General features: G+C 37.6%; 2 protein-coding genes across 11 annotated transcripts in view; one reads left to right on the top strand and one right to left on the bottom strand.

Annotated features, from left to right (window-relative positions):
* Positions 1 to 17,059, bottom strand: part of CMSS1 (cms1 ribosomal small subunit homolog) — a 361,500-nt gene that overhangs the window by 89,976 nt on the left and 254,465 nt on the right. For 2 of the 10 annotated variants that reach the window (XM_063806051.1, XM_063806054.1), the window contains exon 3: positions 5,967 to 6,117. The exons of the other annotated variants lie outside the window; for them this stretch is intronic. The gene's annotated coding sequence lies outside the window, so the exon portion shown is untranslated. The remainder of the gene's footprint in view (positions 1 to 5,966; positions 6,118 to 17,059) is intronic. 10 annotated transcript variants of the gene reach the window in all.
* FILIP1L (filamin A interacting protein 1 like) overlaps positions 1 to 17,059 on the top strand; it is a 287,583-nt gene that overhangs the window by 25,886 nt on the left and 244,638 nt on the right. The window lies entirely within an intron of this gene.

The raw sequence follows: 17,059 nt of genomic DNA, 5'->3' as shown, positions 1-17,059 counted from the left end.
AGACTGAGGAAACTGGTGTGCTTTGACACTTTTGAAAATGTAATCGTTTTCTCAGCAATTTATTATGAATTATTAATGTGCAGAATATTCATTTTCTACAAATATAAAGATTTTGAAATGATTCAGGTTTTAAAAGTTAATTTCAATCAGAAAATGAATAATTTAGTTATCCATATATTAGCTATATCTTCATATATTTCCTCTGACAATAATAACTTACTCATTTGCATTATTTGTAGTTTTGGGGGATCTAGGTATCTGTATTCCATAATGTCTGAACGTTACACTGAAAACCTATATTAACTTCTGAAATGAAACTATTTTTTTCTGTATCAACTTAAGCTTTTGGTTTAGGTAAGGGATGTCCAAGGGACACATATAATGATAACTTCTCTGTTTCATTGCCTTTTCCATCCCAGCAAGCTCCCAAATTTCACTTTAAAAACCTACAAAAGTAGTTTAAAAAAATTATAGTTAGAGCCAGGTGCAGTGGCTCATGCCTGTAATCCCAGCACTTTGGGAGGCCGAGGCGGGCAGATCACTTCAGGTCAGGAGTTCCTGACCAGCCTGGCCAACATGGTAAAACCCCATCTCTACTACAAATATAAAAATTAGCCAGGCATGGTGGTGGGCACCTGTAATCCCAGCTACTTGAGAGGCTGAGGCAGGAGAATCGCTTGAACCCTGGAGGTGGAGGTTGCAGTGAGTCGAGATCTTGCCACTGCACTCCAGCCTGGGTGACAGAGTGAGACTCAAAAAAAAAAAAAAAAAAAAAAAAAAAAAAAGTTGAAACAATAGGAGAAAATCTTTGTGAGTTTGTGTTAGGAAAAGATTCCTTAGGTACAATACCAGAAGCACAGTCCACAAGAGAACACTGATCAATCGATCTTCTTCAAAAACTTTTCCTTTGTGAAAGACATTATCGATATAATGAAATGGCAAACCAAAGACTGGGGAAAAAAACTTGCAAGTTATATATCTGAAAAAGAATTGTATTCAGAATATATAAATAAATCTCAAAACTCAATAATAAGAAAACAATTAAACAAAAAAAGCAAAAGGTTTGAAAAGATGCCTCACTAAAGACTATACTTGGATGAAAAATAGGTCTATGAAAAGATGCTCAACACCATTAGTCATTGTGGAAATACAAATTAAAACCACAAGGAGATACCACTATTAGAATGACCAAAAAAACAAAAGAAAACAAAACCCAGTCAACCAAAACCAAAACCAAACTAACCTACTGACAATACCAATTGCTGGTGAGGTTGCTGAGCAACTGGAATTTCTCATACACTGTTGGTGGGAATACAAAATAGTACAATCACTTTGGAAAACAGTTTGGCAGTTCTTTATAAGATGCTAAACATTCATTTACAACAAAGCCCAGTAATTCCACTCCTAGAGAAACACTCACAAGAAAGCTACATTCACTTAAAACCTGTACGTGAACATTAATAGTGGCTTTATTCATAATTGCCCCAAACAGAAAATAACCCAAATGTCCTTCAACTCGTAATTGGATTAGCAAACTATGGTACAGCTGTATGACAGCACATTAAACAGCAGCAAAAAGGAACAAACTGTTGGTACACATGACAATTTGGATATTATCTCAAGTACATTCTGCTAAGTAAAAGAAACCAGATTCAAAATACTGTGATTCCATTTATATGACATTCAGGAAAAGGTAAAATTACAGGAACAGAAAAAAAAATCAGTAGTTACTAGGGGTTGAGAATAGAGAGAGGGACTGATTAAAAAGGGAGCCTGAAGGATTTCTGGGGGTGATAGAAGTGCTTTGCATTTTGATTATGGTGGTGATCACACTACTGTATGCATTTGTCTGAATCACAGACCTGTCCTAGACACAAAAGTGAATTTTACCATATGTAAATTTTAAAAAGTGAAAAAATGGGTTAGCCATTGCTCCCAACTCTCCAATGATTTTTATCAAAAATTTAAAGAGGCTCTACACTAAATTGCTGCAATGATTCATAGGAAGGCACATATTTTGGACGTTAGCCTGGTGGGTAATAAATACCAGTTTAATTTTTCTTAAAAAGGTATTTGATTTGGGTAAACAGGCTTAGGGCTAAAACAAATTGTAAAAAAAGTATTTGAATATCAACTAGGAGTTAGGTACTGTTATAAGTGAGAAAGCACAGATAAGAGTAGAACCTGGATTTTCCCCCCCCCTTTATGGCATTAGAACTAGAGGGGGTCAGCTGATTCCAAGACATTTCTCAGTAGTAATACTTGGAATGATATAATCAATGATATTGATGTCCAAACAAGTACAACTAACTTCGTGGCTTTTCTGTCCCTTTCTTCTGTGGTACTGAATGACTTCTAGTTGTTTTCTAATCAGCTCAATAGGTTAACTATTTGAGACTGAATAAAATAAAGCAGCCCATGGCAGGTCAAAGACTCTCTACCACTGCCAGAAAGGAAACGCAACTGTTCTATGCTCTTTATGCAGGTTCGCTGCAGAAAGATACATGTTTATTTCATTAAAAGCTATTTTATTACCTGGAGGAAACCAAACATCAAGTTTAGCTCTCTAACACGAATCATATTTTATTCAAATGCAGATGTACTTTTCAACTACAGCAGCCATTTGATTAACTTGTCCAATGACTAAACTCATGACCCTCTATATTAAAAGTGGTGACCTTTATGCTGAAGAATCTAACCCAGAGCTAAGTTATCCATTAAAATGCAACTTGGGAGTATATTACTCTTCATGAAAATGTAACCACCTCTTTTCCTGCTAGTCAAGGTCTCCAGAGAAACACAGAGTGAATAAAAGACATATGTAACTTCTTTTATTTGGCCACTTAGGAGGGGGTCATCATCCACGTGCATAGCTCTGATTCCCAGATGACAGACAAAAATGACAGAACACTGCAGTGACTGAAGAGTACTTCAGAAACATTTCAGTTGGAGGAAAGGCACTTCATTCCCTCATGAGAGACGGAAAGCCTGTAAGCTTGAGGATGTTATTTGCCTGCATCTTAGAGCTATGCTGAGATGAAGGATGAAAGAGGAACACAAAGGGGTCTTGGTTGATAGGTGAGGAAGAAATGGGGATATTTTTGCTTCTGAGATAAAAAAGCAAAGGAACTTTGGATTGATGTATGGTTTTGAGAAATTACAAGTACTTGGAGAAAGCATAGTCCCAAATGGGCAACATTTGTATAAAAAGACCCTGCTATTATAGTAAAAGTCAGTCATTTTTCCCTACATGAGGAAGCAGAAAGAAATGAATTCTTTAAGGAGAAGGGAAGATATAAAACATCAGTCCTCTTAGTGTGAAACATTTTAACTAGTTTATAATCACACTATCTACAATAATAAGCTGTTCTAAAATATTAATGTTCTCTTCTGGCAAACTTCAGGTTGGTTGTACGGTATAATCACCTTAGATACTTTTAAAACAATTCCATATCCAGGGATTCTAATTCAACTGATCAGGACTGTTTCTCTTGTGATTCTATTGAGCAGCCTGGGCTGGAAACCACCACTTTAGGGGATATGGCTTAGTTTAGGAGATTCAGCAGAGATCTGTACCATACATACATATTTAAAAGTGCGCCACAATTCAACAAATGACAGAAAAATCTGAAGCTAAAGACATGGACAGAGAATGAGTTTCTGCATTATAAGATAATTTTTGGATTCATTACATTACCTTTACATAGTGGCTACTTCATTTATAATTCCCTAACTTGATGCAAGGCTGGGACTGATTGGGGATAGGTATTTTAGCAACCAAATTCCACCTACGCAAGTGAAAAAGAAGCTACAGCTCTGAGATGATAATATGAACCAAGTGAAAACTATGATTTGATTTATAAATATTCAGTTTTCGGAACACAAATAAGTGGAAAAAGTGAGGTTGATCTGTAATATCCATATCCTCATGTTTATACGTAAGTGACAATTTCTCTAACTTATGGCTTTACGGTCAAATCCCTTGCATAGACATAGTAAAACCACATCAGTTCCTCTTTATAAAGCTCTGTTTAAGAGACACGGCTATCATAAGGTTCTTACTTCCCATAACACTGTATTGTTTTCCCGTTTTTAGTGGCTGTTCCTTTTAAACAAATCTTTGGAGCACTGAAAGGCTTTATTCATTTTCTTTGAGTTTTTCTATATATCTGAAATCTGAAAGTAAGCCCAAAATGTGAATTTGCAAGCAGCCTTGATCAAAATTCATATTTAGGTCCAAATTAACTAGTTTGATGGACCTAAGCTTATAAATATTTGCATATTTTTACGTGGGTAGCATGAAAAACCCCTCTACTCAATGGGCTAGTGAAAAATAGCAGGTAGGAGACTAAAAGGGACTTTTAAAATGAGCCACTCCAAAGGCTGCTATTAAAGTTATTTAAACATGTACATGAAATAACAATACGGAGCTTTTGCTTAACTGGGGCACAAATGCATAATCTAGAAGTCTAGACATGCAGCAAATGACATGGGTCTCATGGCCCGAGGCTTTATTTAAAAAATTGAGCTCCTTTCTGCTGGCATGGGGGTAGCAGAAATTTTAATACAAGCATTATTATTATTTTATGAAAGGAAGAAATAACACAAATTAACTATAACGGAGAAATATTCTTTGTAATTCAGCTGTCAACTTCAGCATACATAAATTTTATTTTGATAATTATGCTCACAACCTTAGTACTTCTGACCAAAATCTACTATAGAATCACGCCAGGCATGGTGGCTAATGCCTTAATACTAGCACTTTGGGAGGCCAAGGTGGGAGGACTGCTTGAGCCCAGAAGTTTGAAACCAGCCTGGGCAACATAGGGAGACCCCCTTCTCTAAACAAACAAACAAACAAAGAAATGGTGATGTTAAAAATTTTTTTTATGAAGTTGAAAACACAATTTAGTTAAGACTGATTATTCTAACACTTTAAAAAATATGACACTAAATGTAGGCCTCATATTTCAAACAAGATAAAGAAGCATGCACTAAGCAACTAATATTTGTTTCTTGGCAAAAATCATTTGCTTTTCATGGCATCAGAGACAAGATGGGAAAATGTCACAATGATTATGGTCTGAAACAATGGTTCTGAAATCTCGCTGTGCATTAGAATCAGATGGAGAGCTTGCTAAAATACAGATCACTGGGCTCCACCCCTAGGGTTTCTGATTCAGTAGGCCTGGGGTTGGGTCTAGGAAGTTTCATTCCTTGCAAGTTCCCAGGTAATGCTGATGCTGCTGTTCCACACAACATACTTTAAGGGCTACTTATCTAAAATAATCCTTTGGCAATTAACTAGTTGGTCAAGATAAAAACAAATAATTACAGGCGCAAGCAAGCCCAAGATAAAGTAAAACTATTTAGTTAATTCTTATGTTGAATATTCTGGAGAGTCTTATGTTGAATATCCTGAAGCATTAAGTAAAAAAACTCTCACTTTGACCCTGTCAGGTACTGACTGCCAATATGTCTGACCCTAAACAATAAAATCCATACATGATTTTATTTAGAGCTGGAAATTGCTGGAAAATAATTGTAATTTCATAAATATAGCCAGTAGAATATACACATCCCAAAGTACTAGACTAAACTTGAATTTTTCTAAACATTAAATAAAACCACCAGGGCAAGAGTTCTCAATTTGTTCTTTTTTCAAAACCACAGGCAAGCTAATTCTACAGATTGTGGAATGTACAATAGGCCATTCTCACAAAATAAACCCAAGGGGTGAATTATATCTCTTCAAACTAGGTGGTGTCTTAAGTCAACGAAGGTAAGTCTATGAGTACCATGCTGAAAAACAGATTTTGTGACATGTATGGACCTCACAGAAACAGAAACATGTAACAATAAATTTAAGTAAGGGTATAAAAAATGGGTGTGTTTGTGTGGCATCTATAAAGGCTTCCTAAATAAAATTTGTTGGAGCTCGACTATAATCAAAAAATAGTTACCCTGTGGGACCCTGTTTCCCAGAGCTGCATTCTTCTGACCAGAAATATGAATGCCATGCTGCTGTTTAGGGTCTTCAAAGCTGGCTCATTCCTCACTCAGATATTAAGGGCTGTCTTCTCCAAGAGATTCCTGGAAACGAATAATTTCTCACTGATAGAAGAAAATAGAAACCATTAACTAACTACCAGTCTTAAAGCTGTAAGTTATGCTAACAGTGAGTTTTCTTATCTGTGATGACAAAAAATTTTGACCTCCCTCCCCAGCAGTACAGAGGAGTTCCTTTTAAGTTTTTGCTATACTGTATTTGTAAATTCTTGCCTATGAATTATATGAGTAATAAGTAGTATTTACTTTTTACATGTGCAGCTTAGGTCAGTATGTTAAACAGATTCTATTCTATGAATTCTATGCAGCACACTTCATGATATATGACTCTTTAGCAATAATGTTCTTGGTTTGTTATAAACAACATAATGGGAAAATAAAGAGTTGTTTGTATTTTGCAATTTCATTTTAAAGACTGAACTGAACTAAAAATGTCTAGGAACATGCCAGTATTTTCAGAGGCTCATGTAGCACTTTTTGGAAGATGGGGAGAGAATATCATAAGATACTGGAACAGTTTTTCCTCAGATAGCCTATAAGTCTAAATATGCCATACCTCCTACTCTAAAACAGCAATTGAAGGCAATGTTATCTTGGGAAGACATCTGACAGTGTATGGAGACATTTTTAATTGTCACAACTCGGAGGGTGCTACTGGCATGGTAGAGGCCAAGGATGCTGCTAAACATCCTACAATGCACAGGACAGCCCTCTGCAACTAAGACCCAGAACAGAAGGAGAAACCTGGCTCTAAAACAACTAAGAAAAGACATTGATAATAAAAATAATAAAAAGATGTGATGTATCATTGTAACATTTACTATTTACCTGTATTGATGGATATATTTTTAAAAATCCCTTCTTAGAGAACTTTTCATGACTGTTACTCTCATAAAATCACACTATACTGGCATGCAGACTTCAAGGAGGCAACAATTAGGGTGCAGAGGCCAAACTACACAATGTTATTCCCAACCAAAGAATCTTCATGAGTCGTTAATCCCTGAGCTATCCACAGAGAGATCTTTCTACATAAGTATACATGGAAGATAAGGGTTGTCGAGTATAATCAGATTCCTCTAAGAGACTAGCATTGACAGACAAGATTAAAATTTGCTTAAGAGTATGACAGTGGGCTTTCAAAGAATCCTGCTGGGTTTCCAAAAGCATAAACTGACCATCAGTGTATCTGCTGGATAATAATAAACCATGGTATATAATTTGTTTTATATGAAAGGTGATTTGTTCTCCATTTTTATTGCTGACAAAAAAAGAGATAAAAGATGATTTATCTCTTGAAAATGTGAAGATTAGAAGGACTCTTGGGTGGCTTCGGTGAAGTTCCATCTTGAGAGAGGATTATGAACCATGGAGGTGGTCTGAAGTGCTGCAATTCTTTTCAAAAATTAAGGCTCATCAAATAAGGGGGCTAGAAATATCAGCAAGACTAATGGATATAACATTGGCTGTTGAGAGTGTCTAAAATAACACCTTCATTACACAAGATGCTCAACAGATAGTTCTTGAATAAATAATGACATAAATACATGACTCCTTTTTATCTTCTGCAAACACAGACCTAAAACCAATTAATACTCTCAACTCATCCTTTAGGACAGAACCATGGGCTGGTTTCAAAGGGATTGCTTTGGTAACCATGGCAGGAAAAGTGTACACATCCATCCTAAAATAGGACTATGCAAGAAAAGGCAGTCCTTGCCTTATTTGGTTAATAAATGACTGGTGAAACATTCCATATCTATTCTCACAAGCCTTCCAGTTCCAATGCAAATAAAGAATTAGCTGATATGACCAAGAAATGGCATCGATTCTAATCATGTGACGAACCCACATTAAGTCTTTCTGCCATCCCCACTGCCTCTTGCTATCGGGAGAACAGAACAAGGCATCACTCCTTCATACCTAACCAGTTTCAGCCTTTCTGAGACTGGCAGGAGAAAATCTAAGCTGGATTTCTCAAAATGTGGTCCACAGATCACCTATACCTGCATTGCCCCAGGTACTAAATTCAGATCCTGGGCCCCATCTCTTACTATAAAATTGAAATTGTCTAGGGTACTCCCCAAAATCTACATTTTAACATGTTCCCTGGGTGATTGTTATGCTCACTAAAGTCTGAGAAACCCTCTGTAAAGGGATAGTTTGTTCAGGGAGAGTCAGAACCTTAGAGTTATTAAATTTTTTTTTCCCCCTCTTAGCTAGGTTATGAGAGCTTTAAGAAAAATGATGGCCGGGTGCAGTGGTTCATGCTTGTAATCCCAATACTTTGGGAGGCCAAGGCAGGTGGATGGTTGAGCTCAGGAGTTTGAGACTAGCCTGGGCAATATGGCGAGATCCCCGTCTCTATTAAAAAAATAGAAAATTTTAATTTTTTATTAATTAAAGAAAAGAAAAATAGCTTATTTCAGCAGAGGGATGGAGTAAAAGTTAAAAGAGGGTGCAGAAGACCCAGTGTTGACACCGTTAATTTTGTGAAGCATTTAATTTCTCATATGGTGAATTCTGAGTTGCTTGATCTAGCCACTCCAAGCCACTCTGTTTCTCAATATGCCATGAAAACCTTTGTTAGAGGTTACATTACCCATATATGCATTATTTAAACTTTAATAAAAAGAAAAAATCCCAACATCTATGTTTATTTTATCTTAGTTATTTTTTAAATAATAGAGATATCAAATCTTGATTTTTTTTTTTTTAGGTTATCATGAGAGTAATGAGGCATAGAAATTGTAAAACGGTAGTAACTCCCCAAATCTGGGATTTGCTGTGGGATTAATTTTTGTTCTAAAGTGTGAATACAGGTATCTAATGTTTGGGGCATTCATATAATCTCACATAAAATAATGGAACCTCACAATGAATTGAAAATCAGAAGGATTTGAAAGAGGATTCTGATTCCACACCCTTACAAAGATTTTTAATAATCAAAAGTGACACTGACTGTATCTATTCAAAAATAAAAAATCTACTTTTTTGCTGACATGATAAAATAACTCTTTTGATTTTTCATGAACTATGAAGTAAACTCTACCACAAAATAATAACATAAACATCACTTCAGTGCAACCAAGGACATAAAGAAGTTCAAATGCAATATTCATACTATCAGTCAACAAATATTTACTAAGCAACTATATGGAAATTAAAGATGGTTACAAATTCTTTGCCATCCATCCTGTCAAGAAGTGAAGGCTATTTCCTCTACCTTGAATCTAGGCTGGCTTTTTGAATACTTTGACCAACAGAAAGCATCGATAATAACTCTTTACCACTTTGGGGTATAAACAAGCCTCAAAATGGCCTGGCGACTCTCACCTTTGCATTCTTGTAAGCCAGTCACCATGCTGTAAAGACTGTAAAAGACTGCTAACGCTGAGAGGACTGGGGAGAGAGGCCCTGGATTATGAGGGGTCATTTTGTACATTTCAGCCTCAGCTGAATGCTATTGCAGAGGTCTTGCCCACCTCATTTGGAAAAGAGAGCCATCTAGTTGAACCTAGTCCAAGCTTGTCCAACGTGGGCCACATGTGGCCCAGGACAGCTTTGAATGTGGCCCAACACAAATTAGTAAACTTTCTTAAAATATTATGAGGTTTTTTGCAATCTTTTTTTTCATTTTTTTTGATATGGAGTCCCACTCTGTCGCTCAGGCTGGAGTGCAGTGGTGTGATCTCGGCTCACCACAGCCTCCACCTCCCAGGTTCAAGGGATTTTCCGGCCTTAGCCTCCCGAGTAGCTTGGATTACAGGCACCCGCCATGATGCTCCGCTAATTTTTGTATTTTTAGTAAAGATGGGGTTTCGCCATGTTGGCTAGGCTGGTCTTGAACTCCTGACTTCAAGTGATCTGCCTGCCTCGGCCTCCCAAAGTGCTGGGATTACAGGCGCGAGCCACTATGCCAGGCCAATTTTTTTTTTTTCTTTACCTCATCAGCTATCGCTAGTGTTGGTGTATTTTACGTGTGGCCCAAGACAATTCTTGCAATGTGGCCCAGGGAAGTCAAAGATTGGACACCCTTGACCTAGTCAATAAAAAATAAATTATTGCTGTTTTAAACGACTACATTTTGGAGTGGTTTGCTATGTAGCAATAGAGAATTAAGACAACCATTATGTTTTATATTACATATGTGTTATGTCATCGTTCTACATGTAAGAACTGTAACAAAAAAAAATTAGGCAAAGTTCTACATTTTCTCAGGATTTATCAATTATTGGCTAAAATGCAAGGGCGCATTTCTAGAGGGTGTTTTATTTCAATAACTACTGTTACTTTCCCTCCTATATACTTCAACACTTTGAAAAGTTAATTTACTTTTCTTTAGTTGTTCTGAGGAATGGGACCAAATATATTAGCACCAATATGATGTTTGTATACTAAAATACTGACATGAAATTTTTATCAAACCAGCATATATTATCTTTTTTTTTTAAAGCAAGCCCAATTCTAACTTATAAATAGGATAACTCAATATTGTTAGTACAATTAATAATGTTTTAGCTGGCTGTTAAACTACTGACATTCCATTTTAGAGTCTGAGTAAGTGAAACTGGGTGTCCTAAATTTCTATTTTAATAATTCCTTATTATTCTTATTTTTTTTGAGACAGGGTCTTATTCTGTCACCCAGGTTGGAGGGTAGTGATGTGAACACAGCTTACTATAGCCTCTACCTCCTGGGCTCAAGTGATCCTCCTGTCTCAGCCTCCCAGTAGCGGGACCACAGACATGCACAGCCATGCTTGGCTAATTTTTTTATTTCTTGTAGAGACAGGGTCTTGCCATGTTGCCCAGGCTGGTCTTGAACTACTAGGCTCAATTCATTGTCCCACCTCACTGTGATTATAGGTGTGAGCCACTGGGCAAAGCCAATTCCTTATTATTTTTACTGAATTTATCTCATTCTGTACTGTTTTACTTTCTATGTTAATTCTTGTGGGGATGAAGGCTATCTTGTAATTCCTTTACCTGGAATGTTACTCTTCTCTCCTCTCCATTTCCTTAAATCCTCCTTATCTTAAATACACACTGCCTTGCATTAACTTTTTGTGCTATAAAATCCAGCCATGGCTTAATAGCTAACCACCTTTTTTATGTTTAACTACTCTTATTTTTAAACTGGTTGCTGTCCTGAAACACTCTCAGTGAAGTACAAACATACTTGCTTCTCAGATTGTAACAGAAAGAAATGACTTTGGCTGTTGCCTGAGTCTACTTCTTAAGAACACCATGCATCACTGATTAGGAGCTCACAGGATAACGGCAGATAGAGAGTTTCTGCATGATGGTGTGTTCCCATTTGCTTGGAACCTACGAGCAACATGTGAAAGTATGCAGTTCCTAAGTTCTTTGCATGTCAAGTACAAGCTATCCAAGCATCCACTCTTCTTTCAAAGGACGCTAAATGCAAAACACAGCTGTCTGTGACCTTGGGAGACCTAACCGGAATCTGCAAACAAGCTTATGTAAGCGTACCCTGGCCAGCCTTGTTCCGAAAGCCCTCTCTAATTAAATGAGAGTTTTGATTTCTTATGTGGAACAGTAAGGGGTCTTCTGGGAAGAGACATCTCTTGCAGGAACTGTAATTTGAAAAGTAATTTTTGTCTCTATTGCATCCTTAACTACACAGGACATAATAGTGGGCAAGAAATGATAGCAGAGCTGTAAATACTGAGTAAGTCTGACTAATTCCCAGGCTGCATAAAAGATCTTATTAAACAACTTTATTAATGACCTGGAAATCTGAGAAGACGTTACATTAATAAGTTCCTCACATGGCACTAAAGGTGGAGATGGTAGAAGAAACAGAGGTGAAGTCAAACAATATTCATGGATCCCTGGAGATTAGAAAAATGAACAGTAAAGTACACAGTGAGTTCAGACTGGCAAAATACAATTAAGTACAAGTATCCAGGAAAAAATAACTCAGAAGACTGACATTCAGTGGGGATGAAACCTCGAAAGCATGTCAAAAGCAACCAGATAGATATTGTAACCCACAGATTAGATAGGATTTTGCAATATAACAGAAATAGCAAAGCATAAAGTAGATGTGAAGCTGTCCATCAGAGGGGCTCAGCACATGCTGACAATGATAAAAGAAAAAGAAGGGTGTTGGGCGAGCGGTGAGTAAAAACAGTTCAGTTATTAAGTCCAAAAGTGTAAGCACCTGGACTTTGGCTTTAAACATTCTTTCAGAAAGATGAAAAGCATCTGAGAGGCCTTTAGAGAGGGAAAAATATATTTACAGAGATAAGCATATGATGAGAGATTAAAGGAATGAAACAGACAAGCCTCCACTGAGCAGTGACAAAAAGAGGTACTTAACTCTGATCAAAATTATTGTTTACATTTTTAAGGGTTTTCCGGGCAAGATAACTAACAAATATATTTCTTAATTATACATATGGCAGATGAAACAGCGAATTTCCAGGAAGCATCAGCCTTGCCCAAAGCCATGTAGTTGAAAGAAGACTCAGAATCACAGAATTTTAGGCAGGAAATGATCTTAGAAATTATATAGTTTTGTGTCTTCAGAGTGAGGTCTGAGGGCCTATTGCCTGGAGAGCTTATCAGAAATGAAGATTTCTAGGCTCCAACTCAGCTCTCCCGAATCGAATCCTAATACCCAAGAAGGATTAGCTCAAGAAGCTTGCAGAGTTTAAGATAAGTTTATAGATAAGGAAAATTAAGCTCAGAGATAAATTGCCCCAGGTCAGTCTTCAATAGGTCCTGGTTTCAGGTCCAACGATGTTACTATCACTGTGGGATGAAATTCTCCCCAAATCTATAAATTGCCTTTATAATTAGTTATTACCATGTTGTGTAATTTTTCCGAGAATTTATATTATAGATGTTGCTTCATTTAATTCTTGTGTAATAAGGAAAAGAAGATAAAAGAAAACAGAGTCTGCCATCAGTGGGTATAGGAGACAGTTAAAAAAAAAAAGAAAGAAAAAGAAAAGAGAAGACAAAGATTGGGATACGAAGTAAAAAGCAAAAACCCGAAGCTTCGAATAAAGCTTTGAAGGTAAGAGAACTTATAAAAATGCAAGAGATGTTTAAAGAACAAATTATGGTCTTCCTAACCTCTAAGCTTCCTAAAATAAAAGTGGAATCTCTGCTCGTTATCATAAGCCCTTCTCTCCTGTAGGGTAAAGGACATAAGGATGAGAACCAGACTGTGGGTTGTCTCTGTATCCATTTCTGTGGCAGCAACTAGCATGCTCTAGATTGTTCTCTTGTGTCATTAGAAGTCCATTATTTGAAAGGTAATCATATTGCATTGATATATCTTCTTTTAGCAAAAGCTGACCAGGAAGTGTTTCAGGTTGATCATTTCTGGTTTTGATGATCTCTATCTAATGTAATCCTTGTAGGGAGAATCTGGGTTTGACCCCAGGATAAACCAAAACAAAGGGAACTAACATAGACCAATAAAATATATCCTAAAAAAATATAAGCAATTAAAATAGCTTTATACAAACAAAGGTTTATAAAAAATCATTATTATAAAAGAAAATCAGGCCGGGCATGTTGGCTCATGCCTGTAATCCCAGCACTTTGGGAGGATAAGGCTGGTGGATCACTTGAGGTCAGGAGTTCGAGACCAGCCTGGCCAACACGGCGAAACCCTGTCTCTATTAAAAAGACAAAAATTAGCCAGGAGTGGTGGTGCGCACCTGGAATCCAAGCTACTCTGGAAGCTGAGGTAAGAGAATCGCTTGAACCCAGTAGGCAGAGGTTGCAGTGAGCCAAGATCATGCCATTGTACTCTAGCCTGGACAACAGAGCGAGACTTCGTCTCAAAAAAAAAAAAAAAAAAAAAAAAAAAAAAAATCAAATGTTGCACATGCATAGAAAATAAGATTAAAAAAAACATTGGGAACCAAACTGCAACAGAAAGATGTATTTCTTAAGCATAGTTTTTACTAGTTTTTAGATAAATAACAAAGCTTATTTTATTATAATTTTGCCAAACATACTGGCTATAGAATAAATTTGCAAAATGATTTCTGGAACATGATAAGAGACCCACAGAGAAAAATGTAGCAGAAAGATGGGTATTCAAGTTACATTTTAGAGTAGAAAAGGCCTCTGGAAAACAGATTTCAAAGAACAAGTTAATACAAGGGAAGAAAGCCTCTGATTTTTAATAAAGCCACAACATTGACATCTTGTCTGTTCCCAGAGTGTAGGGATTCAGCAACGGAAACCTTTGCCTTGCATTTCGGAGCTGGCCTGGGAAAGCAGCGAAGAGCTCTCCACAGTCTGTGCCTGGAGGCCCAGGGGGGCTGTCAGATTTAGAGCTCTGGGACTCCACTGCAGGATAAACAGCTTGGGATTCTTCTTTAATGACAACAGCGTATCAGCTCTTTTTGAGGTTACAGCATACATAAACAGGATCTGCCTCATATTTTCCAGTTGTGGAGGAGGGAGGGGGAAAAAAAGGCCCCCACAAACCTTTTCCCGCAGTTAACAGTAGAAGACGACTTGCTTTTACTTGCATGCAAGACTGAAAAAAGGGAAGGAGAACCATGGCGTGCAAAATGGCCACACTGAAAGGAAACAGGAAAACCATTACTTTCTCTGTGAAAACTTCAGTGGGCAATCAAAGGGAAGAAAGGTAATGAATGTTGAACTCTGGTGTTTTAAAAGGAAAGAGACATAAGCTTAAAAAGAGTGAGTGGAAAGATTCTTAATAAAGCCCTCCTGCAGACAAGACCCACAGAGGAATCAAACAGGAGATCTTGCCCGGTACGCACCCTACTCTGCATTTGAATGTAGAGTGAACACCGGCTGTCATGTTAGAAGACAGACCAGTGGCTTATTTCCTAGGCTTCCTCAAGGTTTATTACTGGCATGAAAAACTTCCTGGCCTTCTTTGAGGAGCTCTAACAAAATGTGCTAAATGAAGATATTTACTCATAGAATTCCCTCTCTTGCATCCTGGACCCAAGTTCCTTATTTCTTTTTGGATTCAAGAAAACCTCAAGATTTCTGTTTTCTTGACCTAAGCCTACAATTCCCTGCAATCTCCTCTACCCCAATCTTTTCGAGGAAGCTGCAGACAACATTTACTCCATTTGTATTTAAATGTATACTTTCATGACAGGACAGCTTGCTTCATTTTGCTGTCCTGGGCCAGCAAACTTTTTTTGTGAAGGACTTGATAGTAAATATTTCAGCCTCTGTAGGCTATGCAATCTCTGTCACAAGAACGCAACTTTTCTGTTGTAGGATGAAAATAGTCAGATAATATATAAATAAATGAGTATGGTGGAGTTCCAATAAAACTTTATTTATAAAAACAGGTGGCAGACCAGATTTGGCCCACAGGCTATAATTTGTGACTCCTGGTACTAGTTCTCCCCTGTTCTATAATATAACAGCATTCTTAAAAAGTGGTGGGCAGATGAAAGAAACATGATGGTTTCCATTTTATTATGAACATACACATAAACTAATTATGCTTTGCCTCTGATATTAATCAAGATATATATTAAGGAAGTGGATGTAAAAAAAAACTTTAAAAAAGTGCTCTTCAAACATATGCTATCATCATTATTCTCCCTACCCTGTGACAAAAGCAGCCTCAGTGGTCACTCTTCTGGCGAGGTTTTCAGTGACAAGTTAGAGGAAGTGGGTAGGTAGTTTATGGGGGAAGGAGAGGATTATTTCTTGTATTGAAGTGACTCATGAGTCCCTAGAATTTGAGAACCTCTGTTCTTTAGCAACCTGTCCCAATTAAATAACTATACATTATCAAGTGAGGTCAGGTGATAAGTCCTCATCACCTCTGTCCAGTACATAATCTGTATTTCAGCTGTGTTCAAGCAATCCCATATTTCTGGAAGGCAATAAAGATTTCCTAATTGTTGCAAAGAAGACTGTACCAGCTGGGGATTGGAGGTGGGGTGCGATGGTCGGTTGACAGTTAAAATGCTGGAATTGGATGCCAGAGAAGGTGTCACAACTTTACAAAGTAATGCAAGATATTGCACCACTGCAAATGCCTCAGTTGATGAAATCAGTCATAAGAGAAAATCAGGCACCATCAAGGGCCATCTAGAAAGGGGGGAATCCAGGAAGTCAGCCAGAGACAACTCTGTTACTTGAGCTCCAAGCCTGAATCAAGGAGAGCTCTCAGAGCCATGTTCAAGTTTGAGCCCAGATTTGGAAATGCACAGAATGAACTAGGGCAGGAGGCCAATGAGAAAATTATCTCCTATCAATTTTACACACATTCTATTTCTGACTGAATAATCCTTGGGTTTGGGCTTGGGGAGATAGAGCTGAAAGATTTTGGCACATGAGATTTGCAGTGGCCAAGATCAGTAGACCTTTAGTTCACAGCTTATTGCCTAGTGTTTGGTCTTAAAATATGGTCCATGTAACGCTCAAGTGGGTGATGAGTCCATCTTTCTCTTCTGGAAGAATGACAGTTTTAAGTCCATCAAAGATGACAGTTTTATCCTAATGTGCTAATTACTTTGCCACGGAGACAACTGGTCCTCTGAACTGCTGCAGATGAGAGAGTTCCCTATATTTCAGTTTCAGTCTGCTGATCAAGACACCAAATTGTAAAAATGTAATGAGCTGATATGGCAAAGTCCCCCTGAAGACACCTGGTTGATGGGTCACTGGTTCACACCTGGGAAATAATGAAGTTGGGTGCCCAATAAGTGTAAGCCTTGAGAGCTGACAGGAAAAGAGACCAGGGCAGGAAGAAGACAATAAGAGGTGAAAAGTCAGGAGGTAGAGCCAGACAAGGATCATTTGGGGAGGAGCAGTCTTGGCCAGGAAAGAGCAATTATGGAGCAGAATAAAAGAAAGACCTAAGAATGGACCAAGGAAGATCTGTCCAGGATAAAGATGTGTCCAGAAGTTGACTTCCAACACTGGCCCGAGGACATCAAAAATGGGGCTTGGCTCTGACTGGAACCAGTAGGACAGAAGACCCACAC

The sequence above is a fragment of the Pan troglodytes genome, chromosome 2 (genome assembly GCF_028858775.2).
Source record: "Pan troglodytes isolate AG18354 chromosome 2, NHGRI_mPanTro3-v2.0_pri, whole genome shotgun sequence".
NCBI classification, from domain to species: Eukaryota; Metazoa; Chordata; class Mammalia; order Primates; family Hominidae; genus Pan; species Pan troglodytes.
Note: the sequence above shows the minus strand (reverse complement) of the source record. Positions and strands in the feature narration are given on the sequence as shown.